Raw genomic sequence first — 25,540 nt, 5'->3', positions numbered from 1 at the left:
TTAAAATGTCGCTGTGCAGAAACTAACAATGAACACTTCCACGGAGTACAATGTGAATGTGGGGTAAAGTAACTAAATTTGGGGGAGAAAGTGACCTTTTCTGAGTTACTCAGATGTTCCGTCTGAGAAATTGCTTACATTTTTAAGCAAACGCCCCATAAAAGAGAATACTCATATAGTGAAAAAGCTCTGATTGTGACCTCACAGCCTGTGGGCGTTCTTGGGGGTGGCCTCCTGGGACCCAGTTACCTTTGCACTTCTGGAGACAACACTGGCATATAAGAAATGTTCAGTCTGGATCTGCATCATTAAAATTTACATACTAGTGGGTTTGGGGTTTTCCTTATTTCAGATGCAGATGTTGCTTAGAACAGAGTTCAGTATTTCTGGTTTCTATGTTTGTTTGTGCCCTCTGGTTGTTGTGGTCCTGGGGTGGGGGAGGGGAGGGGTTAAGAAGGAAGAGAATTCTATGGGAATTGCAGAAATGAGAATAACAGACTGGCAAAACTACTTCCTTTGCTATCCTATTAATTGATCTTTCAGAAGTCACAGAAATAGGGGATCATAGACTGAGAGATGGAAGGGATCTTAGAGGATGTCAAGTCTAGTCCCTTTATTTTATAGATGGGGAAACTAAGGCCCAGGAAAGTTAAAAAGCAGCATTATACTTTATCAAACATATTTTCTTTTGTGTGTGACTGAAAATTTTGCCTGAAAATATCTAACTTAAGTGAGGCAACTGTTTGGCCTTCATTCTGGAAGAGGACCGTGATATCAGGGAGACGTGCAAGTGACAAGCAAGTGAATTGGATTGAAGTGAAGGATGGCTGAGCAAAATCACCAGCTTCATTTTCTCCACCAGAGCCATGTAGGTCAATGACAAGAAATAGAATAGGACACCTGGAGATGGAAATAGATGCAAAGGGAAATTTTGATCTTTTTAAGCTAACATCTTTAACAGGTTTCTGATTGAGGCAACAACTATTCAGTGATTTAGATGAGAAATGAGGCAAAGAATGGCCTCTTTTATCTGGTAAAAAAAAAAAAAACATTCTACAAGGGGAAAACTTTCAAGGTTTCTGGTCAAAACAGAAACAATGGCTATTTATATTCATTTTGACATTCAGGGTCAAAAAATCAAATGGGATTTGGCCTGAGATCCATTGTTAGCCAATCAATGAGAGCCAGAATGATTTGGTTTTAAGACCTTGTCCTTAAGAAAGAAATTTAACTGAGAAACAGCAAGATAGAGTACTGAACTTGGAGTCAGAAAGGCCTGATTTTGAATTATATCTCAAATACATAGTAGCTGTGTGATTCTAGGCAGATCAATTGATCTCCCGTAGACTTTGCTTCCTTATTTGTAATATAATAGCACACATCGTACAAGATTGTTATAAAGATTACATGAGGTAATATACACTATATACATATATGTAATATGCATATATGAAATATTAAAATAAAGCCCTTTGCAAATCATAAAGGTATATGGAAATGGGAGATGTTATTTTTATTATTATTACAATGGAATAAGTAATTTCCATCCCATATCACTTGATCTTCTCCCCATGGTTGGGCATCGAAAAGAAGAAAAAAAAACCTATTTGAAGAATAAGCAAGAACAGAATCTATATTATTTTGTGTTACTCAGCTTTGTTACCTTATTCATTTTCAAAATACAATTTGTGATAAGACAGTGGTCAAGGAGCTTGAGGTTCTTTTGGTGTTAACAGCCTCTGGTATTAAATGTTACCTATAAAATTTAATTATGTTTTGTTTAGCACAGAGAATTGTTTTCTGATCTCATAGATGTTAGTCCTATTGAAATAAAGAAATGAATTTTTAAGATGTTTTGTTGAGGCTTTTGTTTATGCTGCTATCATTTCCTCATGACCTCTCCTCTTCTTCCCAGAAGTCTTCTCTGCAGCAAAGTACAGTTATGCCAAAAAAAAAAAAAAAAAAAAAAAAAGCAGCTGTTATCTAGGGCTCAAGCCTAGTGTTTGCATGAAAGTCTCCACATTGGCAGAGACATGCACCTTGTACATTGATCATGTCTGATACTTAATACTTTGCTCTTCATTGGTTGTCTACCACCTCTATTAGTCCTCTGACGTTACAATCGGCATTGTATTGATCTGAATTCTTAAATCTTCCATTTTTTTTCTTTATTTCCTTGGGGTCATCATGTTCCTGCTTTCTTTGCTCTGTATCATTTCATACAATCCTTCCCAAGGAGGAAGATTTTAGGGAGACATGCCCTCTTAAGTTACCCAGAGCTGATTATTCATTTCATTTCACTGATTCATTATCATTTCTGACCTTTTATCATTCCAGTGTCTTGAAGTCTGCTTTTAACCCACTTACAAATACCAGAGATTTAGAAGCAGCACACCTGTAATCCATTTGCAAATACTGGAGATTTAGAGTGAGGCTAGAGTGCTGAACTGGGAATCAGGAAGACCTGAATTCAAATCTTGCCTCAGACACTTATTTGCTGGGCTAATCATTTAATCTTTTTGAGGTTCTTTTTCCTCATAATGTAAAATGGTCATAGAGTAAGACCAGATGGCCTTTAAGCTCTCTTCTGGCTCTAAAATTATGTTCCTGTGATACATAATTTTGCGATCCCAAATTTTACTGTGACTAGTCAGCTCTACTAACACTCCCGATCTTAAAGATGTGTTTGGCTTCAGTCTTCCTGATATGGACAACTGGTGGAAAAAAACCAGCAGAAAATGTAGTCTGGTGGAATTATGGCATCCTTCAATCTATATGGCAGATCAGACTTCTCCTTGTAAATATAGCTTCACAAGACTAGATAAGGTAGAGAGTTTCAAATCTTAGCACTGCTGCTTATAAACTTTACAACTTTTTGCCAGGCATTTAAAGTCATTGCACCTTAGTTTCTTCATCTTTAAAATATGGATTTAACTCTAGATGACATCTGAGTTTTCTCATGATTTCAAATCTATGATTTTATAATCCTGAGACATATGGGCCATAGTGAAAAACCATAAATGGTTGATAAAGAGAGGTAATATTGTTCTGCTAGGATTGATAACAATATCTAGAGTTTTCTTTCCAACTTGGTAAAGGAAACATAGAATTTCAGAGTTTGAAGGGATTTCATTATTCATTTAGTCCAGTTCCATCTTTAAAAAAAAAAATCCATTCTAGGCATGGTGCTACAAATTTGTAATTCCAGTTACCAGAGAGACTGAGTTTGGTGAACCTCTTGAACTTGGGATTTCTGAGTCACAGTGAGATAAACCAATCAGGTGTCTGATCTACATTTAGCTTTATGCTGAGCCCCTGGGAGAAGGGAAGAGTTGACCAGCCCAGGCTGGAAATAGGGTAGATCAAAGCTCCCATATTAATCACAATAGAGCTAGCCTGGGAGAGATATGGAGTTTCAGTCTTAATAAAAATAAATACTCACTATCTCCACTACCATCACTATCATCATCATCATCATTTCCTCCATAAAATAACTGATAAAGTCTCTGTTGATGACCTCTGGAGTGAAGAGAAATCACTACATCTTATGGCACTCATTTCTCTGTCTGAGCAGGTTTCACTATTAAGAATCAAACCTACTGCTTCTTTATAGTTTTTACAGACCAATCTTCATCCTATCCCCTGTAACCAAACCCAAAATCAAATCATCTTCCACACAATTTTCTTATCTCAAACAGTTGCACATTTTCTCTTGGTCCTGATTTCACTATTTCTCCAAGAAGGAACGTAATCCCTTCTGTTTCAAGACATGGTATGCTTGATTCCTATTTGGAAACTAATCTGTATATTGAAAACTTATTCAGATGTTAGGGAATGTGAAGTTTAAGCATATTACTTCATTTTAAAGTCTCAATAGGCATTGGTCCTTCTTGCAGACAGTATATAATGGTTTTTGTTGTTAAATATCACTTGGGTTATTTAAAAGATCCCTTGTGCCCCATAGATTTTGGAATCCTATATAAAGGATATTGCTTTCCAGGAACGGATATGTCTGTGGCTTTTTTTTTTTTTTTTAATATATATAATTAAGAATGTAGACCAGAGCCCCAAGCTCTGGGCTTATATAGTCTAGGTTCAATCTTCTCTCATTTTACCTCCAAATAAGTAGAAGATTAACTCATTTCTAGGACTCTATTAATGTGCATAAGAGTTCCAAGTTCCTAAATGCGGCAACACACATTTATTAAGTACTTACTACATGTCATGTCCTGTTCTACCTTCTGGGGATGTAAATATAAGGAAAAATCCCTGCCTCCAAGGAGGTTGCATTTTAATAAGGTAAGATAAGACAAAAAATAGAACTGGAAAGTGTGATTGAGAATGAAGACTTCTTTTCAGGATCATAAAGCATCAAAAGGAGAGCCAGGAAGGGGATGAAGCATGGCTGACCCCAGAATGGAGGCTCCTATAACTCACCAATGGGAGGAAGGGAATGGCATGACAGAGGGATGTTCCAGGGTAAGGAAGTTCCAAGCACTGAAGGAAGTTCTATGATGAAAAGGCAACTAAGTCATGGGGAATAATGGCTAGGATATGGAGGTCTAGATCTGAAGACAGAAAGACCTGGTTCAGATTCTGCCTTCGACACTGAATAAGTGATCTGGGTAAGTCAAGACTAGCCTTTTAGTCCAACCCAGTTATTCTGGTTTTGTGTGTGTGTCTCCCTGGCTTGTCCAGGCTGGCATGCTAGTGCCCATTCAGGGCCCTAACCCAACCACGAATTGTCATGAGAGTTTTTACCTGTTCCATTTCTGACTTGGCTGGTTAGGCAGTCAGGTGGCCTTCCCTATTCTCAGAAATTCATCACATTGATGCTGAACTTAGTGTTCAGAATTCAGAATTCTTTCATTCTCAACCTCTCTGGTAGCAGGAATGTTTACCACTATACAAAGGCTCACTCATACTTCTGAACAAAAATCTTCACCACAAATTATCTGGTGCTGGTTATCTAGTCTCTTCTCAAAGACCTCCTATGAGATGAAAACTCCTTTCTCTTAAGGCATCTCATTCCTCTGTAGAGTAACTCTTATTTTTAAGACAGTGCTCTGAGGTCAGGAAAACTTGAGTTCAAATCTAGCCCGGAAATTCCTATCCGTGTGACTCAGCTCAGCCTATCATTTAACCCTCTTTGCCTCAGTTTCTCCTGTGTAAAATGATCTGGAGAAGGAAATGGAAACCCACTTCAGTATTTTTGCCAAAAATATCCTAAATAGGGTCATGAGAAGTCAAACTTGACTTAAATGAACCAACAACAAAATTTTAAGGGGGTTTTCCTTTATATCAAGTCTAACTTTCCTCTTTGCCACTTTGACCTAGATTTTGATTCCTAGCACTGGCCTCTAAGACCACACAAGGTGGCATAGTAGATAAAATGATGGGCCTAGAGTCAAGAAGACCCAAGTTCAAATTCAGCTTTAGATACTTACTAGCTGGGTGACCTTGAGACAGTCATTTAACTTCTTTTTTAAAATTCATTTTCCTTATCTCAAAATTTAGGGGAGATAGAGAGTCAAGGGCCTTTAAGATACTTTCAGTTCCAAATCTAAAATACTATGATAGTTATGTGTCTTCTGAGATTTCTTTTTAGGTTCAATCTTCACAGTTCCTTAAACCAATAGTCTCATGGCACAGACCTGAGGCCCTTCTTCATCTTCATTTGTCTTTTTTTTTTTTTCTGAACACTTTCTTGTTTATCAATCACAAGACCACTGATTCACAGATTTTCTTTATCCTTAATTCCTAGACACTCTCATAAAAGTGGGCACTAAACTCAAATGAGATAGTATCTAAAGTGCTTTACAAGACTTAGAGCATGATCCATATCATTTGTTATTATTCTAGCAGACTCTTTTCTCTTTTACTTAAACAGATGCAAGATAGTGAGTGTGTGTGTGTGTGTGTGTGTGTGTGTGTGTGTGTGTGTCCTTAAAGAATAGACTATTCTTTACAAGAGGAAATTCTTTGAGTTCATATTGCTTTAAGTAGCTAAGAATAACAAAGAAGAAAACAGAAACCCAGATTTCTGCCTTCAGTCACCAAGATTTTTGAGATAAGGTAAAAGAAAGAATTGCCCCCTTTTATCATTGTTGTCAACAGTTTGGATGGAAGTTTTAAATAATTTCCCAACTATTCCCCTCATGCTCACTATTGCCACTGCCACTGCCACAACCACTACTACTATTATCACCGCCATTACCATCACCACAACCACCTCCATCACTATCATCATAACCATCTCCCCACAACCACCATTACTGCCACCATCATGTAATTATTCTGAAGATTAGGTTATATATGGTAGCTGAGGACATTATTGACTCTTGTTCTCAGAAAAGCAGGCAAATACACACAGAGGAAAAATAGTTTTTAGGAAGAGATTTTGAAATGGTGATTAATAAAATAAAAATAACTGGCATGCATACTTCACATCATGCTACCTCATGGCTTAAAATGTTTTATATGCAATATGTTATTTGTAAGCATATTGAGGCAAATTAATTTATTTTTGTTTTTCTACCCCCAGTATTGTAGGAACTTAATATTTGATGAATTTACATGATTCTTAGAAGCATCCTAGAAGATAAATGACAGAAGCGTCCTTACCATTTTAAAAATGAGGAAACTGGCTTAAATGAGAGGCTAAATTCTATAGCCAATGCCAGTGTCAAATCTGAGAATTAAACTTGGGTATTCTAGTCCAATGCTCTCTCTGTTATATCATGCTTCCTCCATGTTACTAGAAAGGAGGGATGATATTTCTCTTTTGCTTTTGGTCCCATTTACAAAATACAAATTTTATGTGAAGGCTAGAATTTTTAGTTCTTCTATAATCATAAAGTTTTATGACTTGCTCTACTTTCCATCCCTAATAAAAGGGGAAACTAAAAATTCCAAAGCAATCCCAGCAAATTGAAATGTATGCTGTTCAAAGTGAATATGGAAAATAAGTATACTTATTAGCAACACGAAACTTGGAAAACAAGTAGAATAGTGGTTAGTTATCATAATGAGTATGTCTTGGAGTATTCCCTGGCTTCCCTTCTTAGGAAGGAGTGTTCCTTCCTAATTCCTTCCTAATTAAAATTCCATCTTTTCCAGGAAACCTTTAACAACCTCATGCCTTTCCTCTGATATTTCATATTTATCCTATGTAGGATTATCCCTTATCTCTCCCATTAGACTGTAAGCTTTTTTCAGGTAAAACTCTTTTTGTATACAACCCCAGTTCTCAGCACAGTGCTGGCATACAGTAGGTGCTTGCTTAATAAATATTTAGTTATTGATGAATGGATGGATGGATGCGATGCCAGGAAGTTAAGTGCTTGGATGTCCAATAGTGCACATTCATGTTCCTCCAGGAATTTTATCCTATTCATGATTAGTTGTTATTGATGAATATATACATTTCTAGCCAGGAGGCACCTAAAAGTTGGAGCTCTAAGAAGTCGTGTTAAATATTAATGTTCTTGAAATTTAATTTATCATGTTTTATTATTGCTTTATTGCATAAGATGCCTCAGTGTTTGTTACTTTAAGCTGTATTTCATCCAAGAGAAAGCATAAAAAGTCTTTTATTAACAGATGTAGGAGTCTGGTAGATGTTTTGAAACTCTGAGTTTGGGTTACTCACTCATGACAAATGATCGTTTTTCATGGACAAATTCATTGTTTTCAGAATGGATATTATGAGGAATTGGCAGGCACCCTTCCTTTTTTCTGAAACAGTAATATGCTTTCCCTCTTTCTCTGTCTATGCTGGTTGGCTCACTGCCACTAAAATCTTGGCACTGTTACAATGTCTCTAACATGATGACTAACCACTATGCAAGGTGTGTTCCTAATTTCCAGCATGTATGCCATGCTAAGGTTCACGCTCCCAATGTCTGAAAACCACATATGTGCAAATCTCAATGGGTATTTTCTGGAGGCTATTTCCTAAAGAAATTAATCTGAAAATGTTTTGATTATAAAGACAGAGGCAGTTCATGCCAGCTAATTATAGGAATCCCCAAACATTTTTAGCTAAAGCCTTCAGCAAAAGTGCTCACAAATAGTTCATAAAAATTCATTTAATGTTTTATATCTAAGGTTTATGTCTCATAGTAGATACTAACCTTCAAAATCTGTCAACGTCTCCTCCCTATTTATCTTGAAACATCCTTCATACTGATATTCAATAATCCTAGTCATTTTCTCATATCTTAACTTTTCCTCTATCAGAATGTAATCCATTTTGGGGAACCACAGAATCCATTGTAGGAAGCCTAGAGGTGTTGTAAGAACTCTTTTAGATATTGTATTCTATAGGCTAAAAGCCAGGATCCTTGTGGTGATTGCTGACTCTGCCTTTAGTCGATGTCTCATCAAAGGATGTGTAATTTTAGAATTGGAGGTGTTCCTTCCAATGATACAGATCATAACTTGGGTGACTTTTGTCCATATTCTCCTGTAAATCTTCCATAAGGTATCTATTCAACAGAAAATCCTTTTTCTAGGTCTTTTCCTACACTGGAGATGCCTCCATCATGAAATCTGCTCTATAGATTAGTGATTTTTTAAGTCCAAATCATGGAAAAGCATGAGGCTATATTCCCTTTTATTCCCAACTTTACTCATTCTCCAGACTTTTGTACCTCTTTACCATCAATCTTTGTCCCCTCTTCCATTTTCTAGTTCTTCTTTATCTATTTTCCTTCTCCATTAAAAGGAAAATTCTTTGTGAGTAGGGATCAATTTGTTTTTATTTGTGTTCCCTCTGTTTAGCATGGTTTTTTTGTACACAGTAAGCTCTAAATAAATGCTATCTATCTATTCATTATCTATGTTTTTCCTTTTTTTCTACCTTCCTTCTTTCTTTCCTTCCTTCCTTTCTTCTTTCCTTCCCATCTTCCTTTCTTCTTTCTTTCCTTCCTTTCTTTGTTCTTTCTTTCTATAGCGTAGGTGCATCTACACGTGCATTATCCCCAGTCTCTATCACACGATAGTGTGCTTTCATAAAACATACTTTCATACTTTCATAAAACATACATACATACAGCAAGCCCTTTGGTTGGCTTTCAGTTTCACAACTTTAGCAACTGTGGTATCTTGTGACTCAGGGCAACACATGTGACTAGATAATGTGAATAAAGTGGAAATATGGCAATTTTCCAGTTCATTTGGATTAGATGATCTAACTCAGTAATTGTAATTGAAAAAATTAATCCATTTTGAGATTTGTATTATCCAAAAAATTACCAATTCTTTAATTAATTATTGAAGATTGGCTAGAGTCTTGAATCTTGAATAATTTATTTAACTTTGTTGGCTGTTTTATCTGCTTGTAAAATATGACAAAGAATAGAGCTTGCCACAAATCATCAGGGTGTAATGAAAATTTAAGTCACAGATTTCATCACTATTTTTATAACACCTTTTGTATATGGAATGAACTAGATGCTGTTGAGGCCTCTTTTAGTTATCCAAGTCTGTGATTATTTAGGTTAGTCTTATCCCTTAATTGTAAATATTATTGTGGAAAACTCAACTGAGTCCTGGTCCCTGATGACCAAAGCAAAATGTATGAAATTCAACACATCCTCTGGAAATTCAAACATATCATTTATGACTTTGGATGAAAATAAATGATGGTTTTAGGTAACTAGGAGACTTTAAGTTCAACAAATGGGTAGAACTGGTCATGTAAGAAATATAAATAGAATCATACCATGGCCTCTTGCATCCTATAAAATGGCATCACATAACTCAATATGCCACACAACAAAAAATGGAATATACACATGAAACTAATTCAATTCTATTCTACAATTTAATACAGACTCAGGATTAACTGTCATGTAATCTTTTTGATATTCACCACCATTATAATCTTTAGAAAATGATTTAACTTCCCTAAATCTTAGTTTCCTTAACTATAAAATATAATGCTTGGAATAGATGGTATCAGAGATCCTTTGTGATCAAGATTTATAGGATTCTGTGAAATAAAATTTAGTACTTAATATAATAAGTATTTAATACAATTTTATACTTCATGGATCGATTGTTGTTTGTACTCTCATGTAGTCTAAATCTCAATCTACTCCATTCTGCTCCATTCTTTGCCGTGTACTTCTAAAAATCCTCTCACAAATAATCTGCCTAAGAAACTGAAGTCCTTCTAGATAGGGGTATTTAGCCTTTTATGTGTTTGATGGACTTATGTGTTCGATGGATCAATTGCCTAGCAGCCTGATGAAACCTTTGGATCCCTCCTCATAATAATTTTTTAAAATGTATAAAACAAAATACACAGAATACATAAAATGTGTAAACTAAAATATAATACAATTATATTGATGTAAAATATAGTTATAATTTTTTAAAAGTTTTTATATAATACCCATTCTAGGTCTTTTTAACAAGATCAAAAAAATCCTCACTGTATTCCTCCAAAGTGTCATGTGAATGACTGACCTTGGGTTTCCAAAGGTTATGAGGGAAGAATTCAATTTCTGGCTTGTTCTACCATACTGGAAAAGCTTTGAGTACGGTGTAAGCGACAGATCATGTCTACTGCATGAGAATTAGTTTGACTAAATATGACGAGCATTATCACCAGTAACATGGTCTCTGAGTAAAGAAGTTTTAGTCAGGTGACCTTTGTAATAGATAAAAATACAAGGAGTCATGGGTTCTATGAAGCACTTTTCTATTTTGGCAGCAATGGCAGCAAAGTAGAAATAAAGAGGGGGAGAAAGTACAAAACCAAATGATTTTTAACTTGCTATGAACAAAGCAACTCCTTGCTCTCTAATTATAAGATTATTGTCAGTGACCAAAATGATGATATTCCACTAGGTCAAAGGGTTTTTCCTTTTTGGTTCCATGGAGTGTCTGGGAAAGCCTATATGCCCTTTTGGCAGTCTGGGGAAGTCTATTTTCCTGTTCTCAAAATAATGTTTTTAAATGTGTAACATAAAACACATAGTATTTCAAAGGAAACTACTTATACTGAAATAGTTACCAAAATTTTTTAAAGTTCATGGACCCAGTTTAAGAGCCCTTGTATCAGAGACATTTAGAGAAACTCAACCAAAATGATAATAACATTCTTACAAATGAAACCATAAAATATAAGGCAGTTTCAAATGAATGGAAGGATGACTTGCAAAACCAAAGGAGTTGGCAGAGATCACTTCATCAGTCCTAAAAACAATAAAAATGAAAGATGATTTTCTTGAATCTTTGATCATTTGTTCTTATAGTGCATGTGATTGATATATGAAAAAAAACTCCATACAAACACATAAACATACCAGGTAGTCGTAGCTTAGGTGCCATCATCCATTGCAGAAAAGGAAGAGTAAGAAGTTCCAAATAGAACTTGATAAGATGCTCTAAATGATGTCAACATATTCACTGATACTCGATCCCTTTGATGTGACTTCAATCAGAGGAGAGAATTCTAAAAAACAGTTAGAAGATATAGTTTAAATTTAAGAAATGAATCAGAAGATGGTATATTTGGAAGAGATCTTGGAAATGCTCATTCCAACCACTAGGTAAAGACTGGAAAGTAATACTTTCATAAAGGTTCATAGATCTTGAGATGGAAAGGACCCAGTAGCTTGTCAAGTCAAAACCTCTGTGGAAAAAAATGAATTGTTCATGTTTGCCCTGCATTTGAGAAGATGATATGATTATACATCCTTCACAATTTAGAAATAGTTAAGAAGGAAAAAAGGAAGGAAGGAAGGAATGGAGGGAGGAAGGGAGGGAAAGAAAGAAAGAAGGAGGGAAGGAGGAAGGGGGAAAGGGAAAGAGAGTGAGAGAGCGAGCGAGAGAGAGAGAGAGAGAGAGAGAGAGAGAGAGAAAGAAAGAAAGAAAGAAAGAAAGAAAGAAAGAAAGAAAGAAAGAAAGATAGGAAGGAAGGTAAGAAGGAAGGTAGGAAGGAAAGAGAAAGAAAAAGGAAGGAAGGAAGGCAAAAAATCTGTCCAGTAGAAAGAGCACCAGCCTTGGAGTTAGGAGGACCTGAGTTCATATCTGGCCTCAGACCCTAGTTGTATAACTCTGGGCAAGTCACTTAACACCCTCTCCACCATAAAAGAAAAGAAAACTGACTAAGTTATTTTTTATTATTCTTTATTTCGCTTAAATCCTAGAAACCTGTTTATTTAGCTATAAAATGGGGATACTAAATACTTTCAATACTTACCCCACTAGATTTTAAGCTCATTAAAAGCAGGGGCCTTTTAAAGCCTTCTTTATATCCCCAGAACTTAGTATGGTGCCAGGCATGTAATAGGCACTTAATAAATCTGTTAATTTGATCTCATTGCCCTGCTTTACTGTGAGATTCAAATGACAGAATGCATGCAAAGAACTCCATGAACATTTACATTTTAAGTGTTTCATATCAATTATTATAATCTTTAAAAAGTATTCTTTCCACTAACCTGTCAAGCAAAGACTCTCAAATTTCCAACTCCTGTTGTGGATTGTGAATAGAAAACATTTACTAAATTTCACATACTAACTGACAAAGATCATGAACACACCAAAATATCATCCATTAAAAATATTACTGATGCCATCCTTCCTGTCACCCAGGCTCATAACTTCCATGTGATCCTTGAGACCTCAGTTTTACTCACTCAACATATTCATTCTGTTGCCAGATCTTTCTACCTTACTTATATCTCTGTTATACATCTCCTTCTTTCTAATCACACAGCTATCCATTTCACAAAGTTCAGATCCTTAAAATTTCTTGCTTAGAGTGTTAATCTTCTTAGTGGTTTCCTACACCATCTCCTTTTCCAACCCATTGAAACTTAGTTGCCAAAATGACTTTCTTAAAGCTCAGATCTCATCAAGCTATTTTTTCCTTCTAATAAACTGAAGTGGTTCCTCGTTAGCTCTAGGAGCAAATATAAATCCCTGTTTTCCAAGAAGTAGGCTGCCTACTTTATCCTTAGTCCTTTGTTTTTGATAGAACCCATGCCAGGGTAATTTTTTTACAGCATTATCCCTTGCATTCACTTCTGTTCCGATTTTCCCCTTCCCCTCCCTCCACCCCCTCCCCCAGATGGCAAGCAGTCCTTTACATGTTGAATAGGTTACAATATATCCTAGATACAATATGTATACAGAACCGAACAGTTTTCTTGTTGCACAGGGAGAATTGAATTCAGAAGGTATAAATAACCTGGAAAGAAAAACAAAAATGCAAGCAATTTATATTCATTTCCCAGTGTTCTTTCTTTGGGTGTAGATGCTTCTGTCCATCTTTGATCAATTAAAGCTCTCTTTATCAAAGAGATCCACTTCCATCAGAATACATCCTCAAACAGTATCGTTGTTGATATCCTTAGTCCTTTGAAGAAGTCATGTTCAATCACCTCATTGGGTCAGAGTTCTCAAGTCTAACAAAGTTGCTTTCCCCCCACATGTTGTAAGTTGTTTTCTAGGTCTACACATTTCAACATCAATCATTTTGAAGGGCTTAAAAAAAACCAAAACCATTTTAACATGTAATGGAATACCTGTCATCTAGGGAAGGGGGTGGGGGAAAGGAGGGGAAATTTTGGAACAGAAGGTTTTGCAAGTGTCAGTGTCGAAAAATTATCCATGTATATGTCTTGTAAATAAAAAGCTATATTAAATAAATAAATAAATTATAAAAGAAGAAAGATAGAAAAAGACAGAAAAAGAGAGAGAGAGAGAAAGAGAGAGAGAGAGAGAGAGAGAGAGAGAGAGAGAGAGAGAAAAGGAGGAAGGAAGGAAGGAGAGAAGGAAGGAAGAGAGGAACCAAGGAAGGAGGAAGGAAGGAAGAGAGAAAGAAGGAAGGAAGAAAATCTGTCCAGTAGAAAGAGCACCAGCCTTGGAGTTTTTCTCATTTCTAATGAGATATTAAACCCAGAAATGAGAATAAAATGAGATAAAAAACCCAGTAGATACTTTGGTATCAATACACAGTATGATAACTGTTTAAACTCATGATATTTGAAAGGAAGATAAAATCAAGTGTTAATAATTAAGATCAACCATGAAGTAAATGACTAAATTGCTGATAAGACCAAAGCTTCTCTCTAGTTTGGTCCAAAGACTGGTAGTGTACAAATGTTGGCTATCAACATTTTCAATACAATACCCAAATTACAAAGAAATTGACAAAAAAATAACAAATTAAAAAACAAAATTCTTGAATTTTAAAAAGTGAAACTTACCCAACTGTAACAGTTTCTCCACAAAATGTTGACTTAAGGTAGAAGCATGAAAAGAGGAAAAAAGAATAAAGTAAAAAGTACACAGCAGAGAACAAAAGAACAACCTACAAGGAAGCAAAGAAAAGATTGACAGTCATGAAAATACAACTTTTTTTATTATTATATATGTTGACTTCAAAGGAAAATTTATTGTTACATATTTTGAATCCTTCCTGATGTGCTGCTGGTTACATGACAATGTTTTCCTTTTTAAATTTTTTTCTTTTATGTTTTTCTTTTTCTTATTTTGTATTTTGTTCTAAATAAGTAAATGTGAAGACAAAAATAAAAGAAAGACAGGATATCATGGGGATGAGTGCTAACTTCAGTAACACAAATGGCATCTTCTCTGTGACTTCATAGATCATGGGGTAATTGATTCAGAGCTAGAAGAGAACTTCAAGGCCATTTAATCCAATCTCATTTTATATATGAGGAAACTATAATAGAGAAGTAAACTCACTTAAAGTCACAGAAGGTACTAAATAGTAGAGTTAAGATTTGAACTCATGTCCTCTGATTTCAAACCTATTATGAAAATATTATCTTTTAAAAATTATTATTGCTAAGTATTGTTATAAAATATCATTGCTAAATGTTTTAGACTTTATTAGTTTTAAGACTATGTAGCAGATATGACATGATTATGGGATAAGTGTTACTGTCATGGCAACTTATGTAATAAAGAGAAATACTAATAAAGTCCCTAGTCTTCTGTAACTGTGTGACCTTAGGCAAATCATTTAACCCAGTTTCCTCAATTTTCTCATCTGTAACATGAGCTGGAAAAGGAAAAGGAAAAGGAAAAGCAAATCTCTTAAGTATCTTTGCCTAGAAAACCCCAAGTGGGGTCAAGAAAAGCTGGGCACAACTGAAACAATTGAATTGAAGAGAGAATACAGAATATTCACATACTTATAGATGAGAGAGGTTCTAAAGTGGATACAGAGCTTCCACATACCTTTTACACTAGAATGAAGAAATGTGTCAGTTCTTTAAAATAGAGAAAGAAGGTTTAAAAGACATTGAGTCTTTTGATCTATAGTTGAAAAATTCATTTCAAGATGAGACTTTCTAAACTTACCTAGGTAGCTTCTCAGATGACAGAGAAGTAATCCATTGCTAAGCTTGTACTATAAGTTCAGGGCTTGCATTCCACTGGTCTAGCCTTTTAGAACCCAGGCTCCCTTCCAAGTTATGAAGTACGGAAAAAAAATACTTTTGGAGAACAAATAACCACATCACTCTCACTAAGTAAATTATGATACTGTTGTGTTCAGAATAAAACTGATGATGAAAGAATTAGTTTCGTGCTATTTTGTAAAGGGCCTTTTAAAATAACTCTGAAAGCTTATAAAGAAATATTCCACTGAGATTTTCATTAAAGGGAATAGACCCCAACAGAATACTTGAGAACCGCCTTAGTTAATTAGGTTATTAGATCAGTGAATTGTCTGCCAAGCAGAATTCTAAAAGAATCGTGACAATGGAACTTCAGTGAAGTTCAGTTGGATCATGGATAAAGATTAGGAAAGATTCAAGACATGGAGTGAGATGCTGCTGAGATGGAATGTGTACAGTTAAGGAGGACAGTGAGTGGAATTTTATCTGCTGGAAGGACAGAAATGGATTCCAAAGGGGATAGAAGAGATGACAGAAAGAGAGGGAACATCATGGGATTTAAGGAGCAGAAAACATGGACCACTTCTCGGGTTTACCTATGACTTGCTTTATCTCACTTGGCTCTAAAAAAAACATCCTCTAGATGCTCTAGAGCAAATCAGAACCTGTCAATCCCCAAAAACAATCAAATCCATACTCATAGCTGGACCAGATTCTAGTGTCTTCCTGTATGGAATGATTTTCATGCAAAAATTATTTAGAATGCAGCCACTTCTCAATATAAGGAGTGGGGAGGGGGGAAAGGATTTTTTAATGTGACATTCACAAGGCTGAGAAATCACGGATGTTTTGATGTTGATTTAATTTTTTTCTCATGTTTCTTCTATGAGTTAGATTTTTGTTGAAAGTTAACCCTCTTTACCCTGTATTCTAAATCTCCCTTCTTTGATCCTAAATGATGGGTTGCCAGGCACTTTTGGGAATGAACTGGAAGAGGGTAAAGTTAAATTTTAGTGTTCCAGATTTGTAATCTTTTACAGAGGGCTTTTCAATTTTATTCTTATTTGAAAACTATGGAATCCTTATTCATTTTATTCAATCACCATATGTTTTAGAATGTTTCTCATGTGTCTAGTACTAGTCTAAGTTTCATGGAGGATATTAATGATGTAGAAGATATAGTTTTCATAACTAGAGAATATAGAAATTGTGTCATAAAGTAGCCTGATTGAGTAATGAAAAAACATTAAGTAAAAGAGTAATCAAAGTAGATGGATGGATGAAGAGATATATAGAGAGATATTTAAATGAATCGAGAGGGGGATAGACAGATAGGTAGAGAGATAGTATGGATAGATAGGCAGGGAGACAACTGATAGGTGGATAGTAGTTAGGATATAGATGGATGGACAGAGACCAATGGAGGGGGAGACACACACACACACACACACACACACACACACACACACACACATATAGAGAGAGGCAGAGTCAGAAAGACAGAGAGAGAAAGAAGAAGAGAGAGAGGAAAAGGAAGAAGGAGAAAGAAGGAAAGGGAGAAAGAGGGAGAGAGAAGGAAAGTGAGAGCGAGAATGAGTTAGCTAGATGATGGACACTGATTAACATTTACTGTACTCCAGGGACTATGTTCAGTAAAGCACAAGGAATACAAATAAAAAGTAAGAAAAATATGATCATATATATGATCATAGGTAGAGTCCAAAATATGGTGTGTTAGGATATGTGTGTGTGTGTGTGTGTGAGAGAGAGAGAGAGAGAGAGAGAAGAGAGAGAGAGAGAGAGAGAGAGTGAGTGTGTACATGTAAGAGTGATAGTTGGAGTGCAGGCAGCATGGTAAGGAGATAATTGGAAAGTGATGGGAAGGAAAGGATCTGGGCAAGATGAGGTGCAATCTCATCCTGTTGACTTTGAGGAATAAAAGCAGATGAAATTAGATTCTCCACAAGGTTCTCCTCTGTGCTTTAGACCATTTTTGAGATGTTCCTGGGTTCTCCAAGTTTGTACCATTAAGTTATAACCCTCAATCAGATTCTTCCATGCTGGGATGGCTTCCAATATAGTTCTGGTAGTGACTTAGTCTGTTGTCCAAGGACCAGCAATATATCTAAGTTATAAAAAGACTCATCACTAGGAGGTGATATCTAATACATAGTTTTCAAACTATATAATTAAGTTTAAAACATTTAGAAATGATATTTTGTAACAATATTTACTAATAATCACTTTTTAAAAGTGATAGTTTCATAATTGGTTTGGAGTCAGAGGGCCTGGATTCAAATCTTAATTTTACTCATTAGTATCCTATGTGATTTTAAGTGACTTCACTTCTCTATTGTAGTTTCTTCATATATAAAATAAGGGTGGACTAAATGATCTTGAGGTTCTCTTCCAGCTCTGAATCAATGATCCCACAATCTATGAAGTCACAGAGAGGCTGTCATGCATTTACTGGAGGTAGCACCCATCCCCATGATATCCTGTTTTCTTGTTTTGTTTTTATCTTAATATTTATTTAGAATAAAATACAAAATAAGGAAAAGGAAGACAGAAAAGGAAAATTTTTAAAAAATGAAAATAAAAGAAAATATTGTCATGTGCCCAGCAGTATATCAGAGAGGATTCAAATTCAATAAATTTCCTTTAAGATGAGCCTCAATCTCCCCTATTCCCATAGTAAATGTTTAAGGTTGAGTTCTTTCTTCTTTGCCTGTTCATCTTTCTTTAAATACTTTTGTTTAAAAGTATTTAAGCACCTCTAATCATGGGGTGGGAGGATGGTGCCTCTGCCTTTACTTCAGCTCTTCCCTCTGACCTGGAACTCCAAACCTTGAGCTCCAGTCTTCTGCAAATGCCTGCAGCCAGCAACATCACTGCCCCACTGCCTCTGCATTGACTGGGGACTGGTTCCTTCTTGCCCAGGGCTGCACCTTTGCAGCACAGCTGGGCCTGATATTCTTAACTGGCAGAGGTCCCCTCAGTCTTCCCAGATTCAGACCCCTGACTCCCCACAATGTCCCAGAGGTAAAAGTTCCTGTGGTTCAGACAGGCTCCATCCCACCTCAGATAGTTTCAGGATGTCCTACTGGCTGTTTCTGCTAGAGCTAGCCTGGATGTATTTATATTTCACACTGTTAAACCCTGGTCTGGGTCTTTCTTCAGATCTTCTCAGGTTGTCCAAGGAGGGCCCCTGCTCTGTCCACAGTCTTGTTTTTCACCTATGTTTGCCCTTAGGCAAAATTTTGTTCTGTTTTGGCGGAAAATTGGGAGAGCTTGAAATTTTCCACCATCTTCCCAGAATCCTTCTCTTTAAAGAATCAAATTTCTAAGCCAACGAAAGTACCATGGCCAAGCATGTGGTAGTACACACAGGATACAACACATTTCCAACAATGACCTCTGCATAGAAAATGGAATAAAGAGATCACCTAGAAAACACATGGCCAAAAAAATAAGATAGAAATGGGGGTGGGAATGTCCAAGTTCTCCAATGTAAAAAGGAAAAGATTTACAAGAACTACACCAAAATGTGTGGCAAACTTTCTGTGTTGGAGATATGTGACAACAAACAAGGATAAGAATGACATAAGATACAAAGGTATGGATGAGTTGACATTTGAGCTGAACTTGGGAGAAATGACATTCTACATGTACTGAAGAATTAAAGAGGAGAAGGTTGAATCTGGGCTATTCAAAATAATAAGAGAGTGAACATTTACATAGCATTTTAAAATTTAGAAAGCAATTTACAAATATAAACACTATTCTTACAACAACTCTGAGAGGTAAATTCTATTATTATCCCCATTTAATAGATGAGGAAATTGAGGCAGACAAAAGTAACATGACTTGCTCAGGATCACTTACATAGTTGGTAAGTGTCTAAGGCTGTGTTTGAACTCAGATCTTTCTAGCTCTAGCTCCTGTATTATCTTTACTGATTCACCCATCTGTCTGTAATTGGAGTATTATTTTATAAATATTCCCCGATTTGAAAAAAAAAAGTTGTCAGTGATATTTGTTTTTGAAGTCTCTTCATTCATTTTGATTCATTTTAAAGTCTCTATGTTAAATTTGTTCATTCATAATGGACCTTTAGTTATTATTCCTTACCATGAATTAGCATGTGACTACTGAATAGGATTGTAGAAGAAAAATTCAATATTAGAGAAAGGTTGTGCAGTATTTAGGGTTGTACTTCCAAACTTTTATTCATCCCAGACTTTGCATGCTATACAATCATTACAAGTATAGCTAATGCTAAACTATTTTTTAAAATTATTATACCATTTATATTAAACAGGTTATTCCCTTGGCATGAAAAGGGGATCACTGGGAGTAGAGTGCTGGATGAGGATGCTGGAGAATGTGATTTTCTAACTAAAAAAAGTTACTAATGTGTCAATTAAAATAATGATGGTAGGTATGAATGTAGCTATGAAGGGTAGAGTTGGCAGGCTTGATACATGATTGTTTCTGCCTCCTCCTTCTGCCTGGTTGGGGGCAGAACTGGAGAATTCCCAAGCCTTTCTGATCTACACCATATGCCCTGAAAAAGGGATGAATTGGACCCAGAATTAAATAGGAGAATGAGTTTGCTGGACAGCATTTAGGAAACTGCCATATGCTAAATAATCCCTGTTACTACTTGATATAAACCCAAATTTTTGAAACCACCAATATTCTCCTGATAATTCTACATGGTTGCAAGTCTTTGAATACCGTCATCTTTAAACAATCAAATCTGTAGAACAACCAAAAAGTAATTGACATTCACACAGTGGGTACACACAGGATATAACACAATTTCCAAGAACGACCTATGCATGGGAAGTAGAATAAGGGATATCTAGGAAGCATGTAACTAGAAAAAGAAGATGGAGATGGGGGGAGGGACTACTATGTCAAAAATGCCTGGATTCCTAGTAAAACAGAATCAGATTAAAATGCAATTGAAATATATATTTGACAATATAAATAAAAATAAAATAGAATAAAAATAATATTAATGTATGGTTCTCCATCACACTATTCAGGATTCAAGGATTTTTATATATGGTTTAGTGGCTCGTATCTGACTTTGTGGTTTAAGGAATGATCTTTCCTTTGGGAAGTCTTCCTCCCTTTTATTATATTTCTCTCGGGTGATTTAATCAATCACTCTGTCACAACTATTAGCTCAGTTTTTAGCCCAGGAGCAATATAATGGCCCTAAGGACTATGTAATCCCCTCCTCTGTAATTTTATTGAGTCTGTATCAATTGAAAACAATAGCTAATAATAATGATGTATGTTATATATATTTATGTATAGCTTTATATAATGCCATTTATGTACTCTTCAAGGTTCACAAAGTATTTAACATATCTCAGTAAATCCTTATAATAACTCTGAGAAGTAGGAGCTGTTGTCTCCATTTCACAAAAATTAAATGAATCTGAGAGAGGTTATTTGACTTGCTTAAGATCGTATAGATAATAGCCTAAGGCAAGATTTGAACTGGGGTTTTCCCAACTCCAAGTACTCTTTCCACGATACTACCTGCTTTCCTCAAAAAATGAAAATCTAGTAACTGAAAATAATATCATCACAACTCAGAGCTCCTAATTCTAAAAACTTCTAATGTTCAAGCTGACAATTTAAATGTATGTTTTTTTCCAGCCTCTACCCCATGCTGCCTTGTGTTTGAAGTTTGAAAATCAGAATACAGGCAACACTTACGTAAAGCAAACAGAATACATTGCAATGTCTGGTGTTAGTATACAGTCAAGTGGAAGAAAAGTAGACCAGACCTTTTTTTGGGGGAACTTCCCTTAGTCCTTAAAGAGCTTGACTCCTAAATTTCTGCTCTGTGATACTTGTAGACACTTTCTGTTTTCTCTCTTCTTTCTTTTAGTCTTTCTTTTTGCCTGTTGTGCTTGTGGTTCCCGACTTTTTCCATTTCTGTTCATTAAGTCCTGGGTGGTGAAAAGAATACCATCTTTCCACAGCTGCTGCTTAAATCTTGCAGTCCCCACTGTTTCCTCTCTGTTTATGCTTTGCAGACTGTTTGTGACCCTATAAGAACTTTGGAATGTTACTCATCTGCCTTCCAGTTCAAAGACTACAATTGTCCCTGATCATTCTCAAGTTTTACAAGATCCTATGAATTAGAAATCCTAGGATTCCAGTCAGTTCTCAAACATTTAATATATGAAGATGAATAATGCAAGGGTTCTTGATCTAGCGTCCATGAACTTACCTTTTAAAAATTATTTTGATAACTATATTGATATGAGTAGTTTCCTTTGTAATAATATATGTTTTATTTTATGCAGAATAATACAAGACATTACTCTAAGAGATCCATAGGCTTTACTGGAGGCATTCATGATATACAAAAAGGTTAAAAATCTTAGCTCTCTACTTTCAGACCAAGGCAACTTATTTATTTATTTATACATTTTCCATTTTTATTTATACTTCATAGGGATGTTGTTTGTCTTTCTGGAAGAGCGCCATGACATCAGGGAGGTGATGTCATGACATGCAGATGAATTGAATTTAAGTGAGGGAGGGCTGGGCAAGATCACCTGCCTTACTTTCCTCTTCAGAGCCATCTGGGTCCAGTAGGCAGATATAGATCAGGGCAACTGGAGATGACCCTCATTTAATGATGGGATTTATAGGGATGAATATTCTATTAAATCTACAGATAGGCTAGAGATTCTTCAAGTTTAAATTTCAATTGGAACAAAAGAAGAAAAATCAAAATGTAGAATAATTTTATGCTTGAACAAGGTTGGGACCATGTAACATATAATACATATGAAAGGAGATCAACTCATATAAAACCAATTGAGGCAGAGTGGTACAAGAGAAATTTAGATTCAGAAGACCTAAGTTGTTATCTTGACTCTGTGTGAAGAAAATGTTGATACTCCTACTTAATTTAATCAGCATTTATTCAGTTCATTGCAAATTAAGCAGAATAAGATTAAGTTCAAATTAGTTGTATTAATTAATACTATTAATGTTATGATTAATCTATGATATATTGATGGTTATATTAATTTTATTTTATTTTTTCAGCTAATTAACTAGGAATGCTGTTATTATTTAATTATTGTACTAAACCCTTTTCCCTAAATGTAGAATTTGAAATAAGGTACATTTCTTCAAGTGTAGTATTTCAAGTAAAGTTCTTATCCTCCACTCCTATGAATTACTACCTCCACTCCCTAGTGGCTTTGCTTGAGAACAACCTCTTGGACTTTAGGAGCCAAACATTAGTGTTTGATGGATTGTGGAAAGTGCCTGCTGATATGGCCTGCCATTGATGGCCTGTAGTTGAAAATCTATAATTAATGACTTGTGAAAGGCCTGTTGACAAAATGGTTATGACTGATGGACTTCTTAATCCTTCATGGCAGTTCTCCCACTTTTGAAGATTAGTCAAAGTAGTTTCCATGCTTTTGAAGAAAACTCCTAAGAATAAGGGGACCTCTCAGGGATTCTCCAAGATCTATTAAGCTCCTTAGTACCTTAGCACTGGGCTCCCTTCCCATGAAGAAGATTTTGAACTCAATTGATAAGGGACCTCCAGACTTCTTAATAAATTGATTGATCATGCTTGGAACTCTGCCTCATTAACTTGTGTTACAGATTGGAATTTTGTGGCCCACATAGACAAAGGTCACTTTACCTCTCAATGCTTGTTTCTTATATAAAATGAGTTTAGGCTATATTTCCAAGGTCTTTTTTCAATTCTGAATTCTGATCATTTGATCATATTTAATATGACAAAGATAATTATGAATGAAAAAAAGCATTTATTAATCCTTTACTCTATCCCACACCCCATGCTAAGAACCAGAATACAGATAGAACAGGGATAATCCTTAATCTCAAATTCTATTTGAAAGATAACACATATTGAAAATTCATTACAATTCAATGGAAATGTATTAAATATCTAGTATGTACATGTCACTAATAATATATCAACCTTATTTAAGCCACGAATTTATAGCACCTCCCTAAAAAAATTATTTAACAAGTAGTTAAATTGGATACTTCAATATTAAATTCCTTTCTGACTTCCATCCATTCTCCCTTCTGACTACAGATAGGTCTAGACTGGTGCAGATTAAAGAATGGGAGAAGAAATAGCATCATTTCGATTTATTCCGTATATTTCCATTGAGCTGGAACCAATTACTCTATTTTACATAATTATAACTTTGAATGGAATGAATTCAATACTTGCAGCCACTTTATGGGATTCATTATTTGCACTAATAGGGGAGCTGGCTGCCTATTACAATTATGAAAACTTGCCATCCATATTTGTTGAAATTGAGCTCTACCATTCCTGTGGCTAACATCTGCAGCAAACAGAAGAGCAATCATTAGGGCTTCTCAACTGAGGCTTTAACCATAGAGACCTTTCTTCTCTCCTCTTTCCCGGCATTGGTTTTCTTTACCTTTTCTTCTTATTCTCTTTGACATCCAACTAATAGATTCTTTGAAAAGAAAATCCTTTTGAGAACTTAAACTTCCTTAACTGTTGTCTTCAAGGAGGTCTTATATACAAATCCAACTTTTAGTCAGTTCTTGCCTCCTTTCTATTTTCTCTTCTCCTATCTCCAGTCATGAAACATTAGACACTTTGTCTTTCATTTTTCCTCCTGGCTATTTCAGCAAATATTTAATTTCACTGAATATCAAGAGTGTTTTTTGCATGCATTTATTATTTATTCAACAAACATTTGTGTAAAGGGCTAAAACTCTGAATAGGTGCACTGGAATCAGACAACCGAGCACTTAAGGATAATTACCTATTGGACAATACTCTATTAGCATATGCTTGGAAAAATCGCCCTTCTCACTGTTCTGTGCTGAGTTGATCTTTTGGTGTATACAGTTAATCATAGGAGGGATTAGAGGGTGGAGTAAGATAAGCCAGAGTCACTTTGGAGGAGGACAAGGAGAAGAGAAGTCGGTAGGTAGGTAGAGAGTTTGTGGCAGTTTCATCCATCTCCTTTACTTCTCCCCCTAAAGAACAAGGATTTTGCTTATCCTGACTCTGGCTGATCCTGAGGCCTCACATGTTTGTTTGAAATCTACTATAGACATTGTATATTAGGTGCATTGAAGTTTTTAATAATGGGCTAAGTTTCAAGTCTTTTGCCCTCTTTCTCCTTGACCTTTGAGATTGACTGGCTCCTCCCTTAGATTTCATGCATTGCTCTTTCCTTTTCTTTCTTGGATTGTTCCTTTTTGGTTTCATTTGCTGGGTCATCTTCTAATCTCTTCCTTCCTAAGTATATGTGTCCCCTACAACTTAATACTGAATTCTCTTCTTTCTCTTAGTGATCTCAGCAGTGATCACCTCCTTGTGACTGCCCTGATCCCCTCCATGATGACTGTCATATACATGTATATGTGCATGTATATACAACACAAGTATGGATATGTATATATATGTATATGTGTATATAATGTATTTTATATTGTATATACATGTGACAGCAGAGATTATGACTAGAGATTTTATATATATGACATATCATAATTTTATATGCATGCATTGTGCTATACATACAGATCTTTTTGGGTTAAAATCCAAATTCAGATACTTACTAGCTGTGTGATCCTGGGCAATTCATTTTACCTGTTTGCCTCACTTATAAAATGGGCTGGAGAAGGAAATGGCAAACCACTCCAATTTCTTTGCCAAGAAAAATCTTAGATTGGATCACCAAGATTGTATGTATATGTATATATACACAAATATACCTATATAATGTGTATGTTTATATATTTATATATACACACACACATACACTCTGTGTGTGTGTGTGTGTGTGTGTGTGTGTGTGTAAAATCTCTAGCCCAGACTTTTCTCCCAAAATCCATTCTTCATTTAGAATGCTAGATTTGGAGTCAAAAGACTTGGGTTTAAATTTTCAACTCTGCTGCTGTGCAATATTGAGTAAATCTTTAAGTTTCTTTAGGTCTCAACTTCCTTATCTGTGAAATGGGAATAATAATAACATTTATTTCACAGAGTTGTTGTGAGGACTAAACAAGAAAACTTGTAAGAGATATTTTGAAAATCTTAAAATGCTATATAAGTGCTTGCAATC

At 35.5% G+C, this 25,540-nt stretch overlaps 1 protein-coding gene across 1 annotated transcript in view; it reads left to right on the top strand.

Moving 5' to 3' along the window:
• COL24A1 (collagen type XXIV alpha 1 chain) overlaps nt 1–25,540 on the top strand; it is a 354,155-nt gene that overhangs the window by 17,463 nt on the left and 311,152 nt on the right. The window lies entirely within an intron of this gene.

The sequence above is a fragment of the Antechinus flavipes genome, chromosome 4 (genome assembly GCF_016432865.1).
Source record: "Antechinus flavipes isolate AdamAnt ecotype Samford, QLD, Australia chromosome 4, AdamAnt_v2, whole genome shotgun sequence".
NCBI lineage: Eukaryota > Metazoa > Chordata > Mammalia > Dasyuromorphia > Dasyuridae > Antechinus > Antechinus flavipes.
This window is presented reverse-complemented; position numbering and strand designations above follow the sequence as displayed.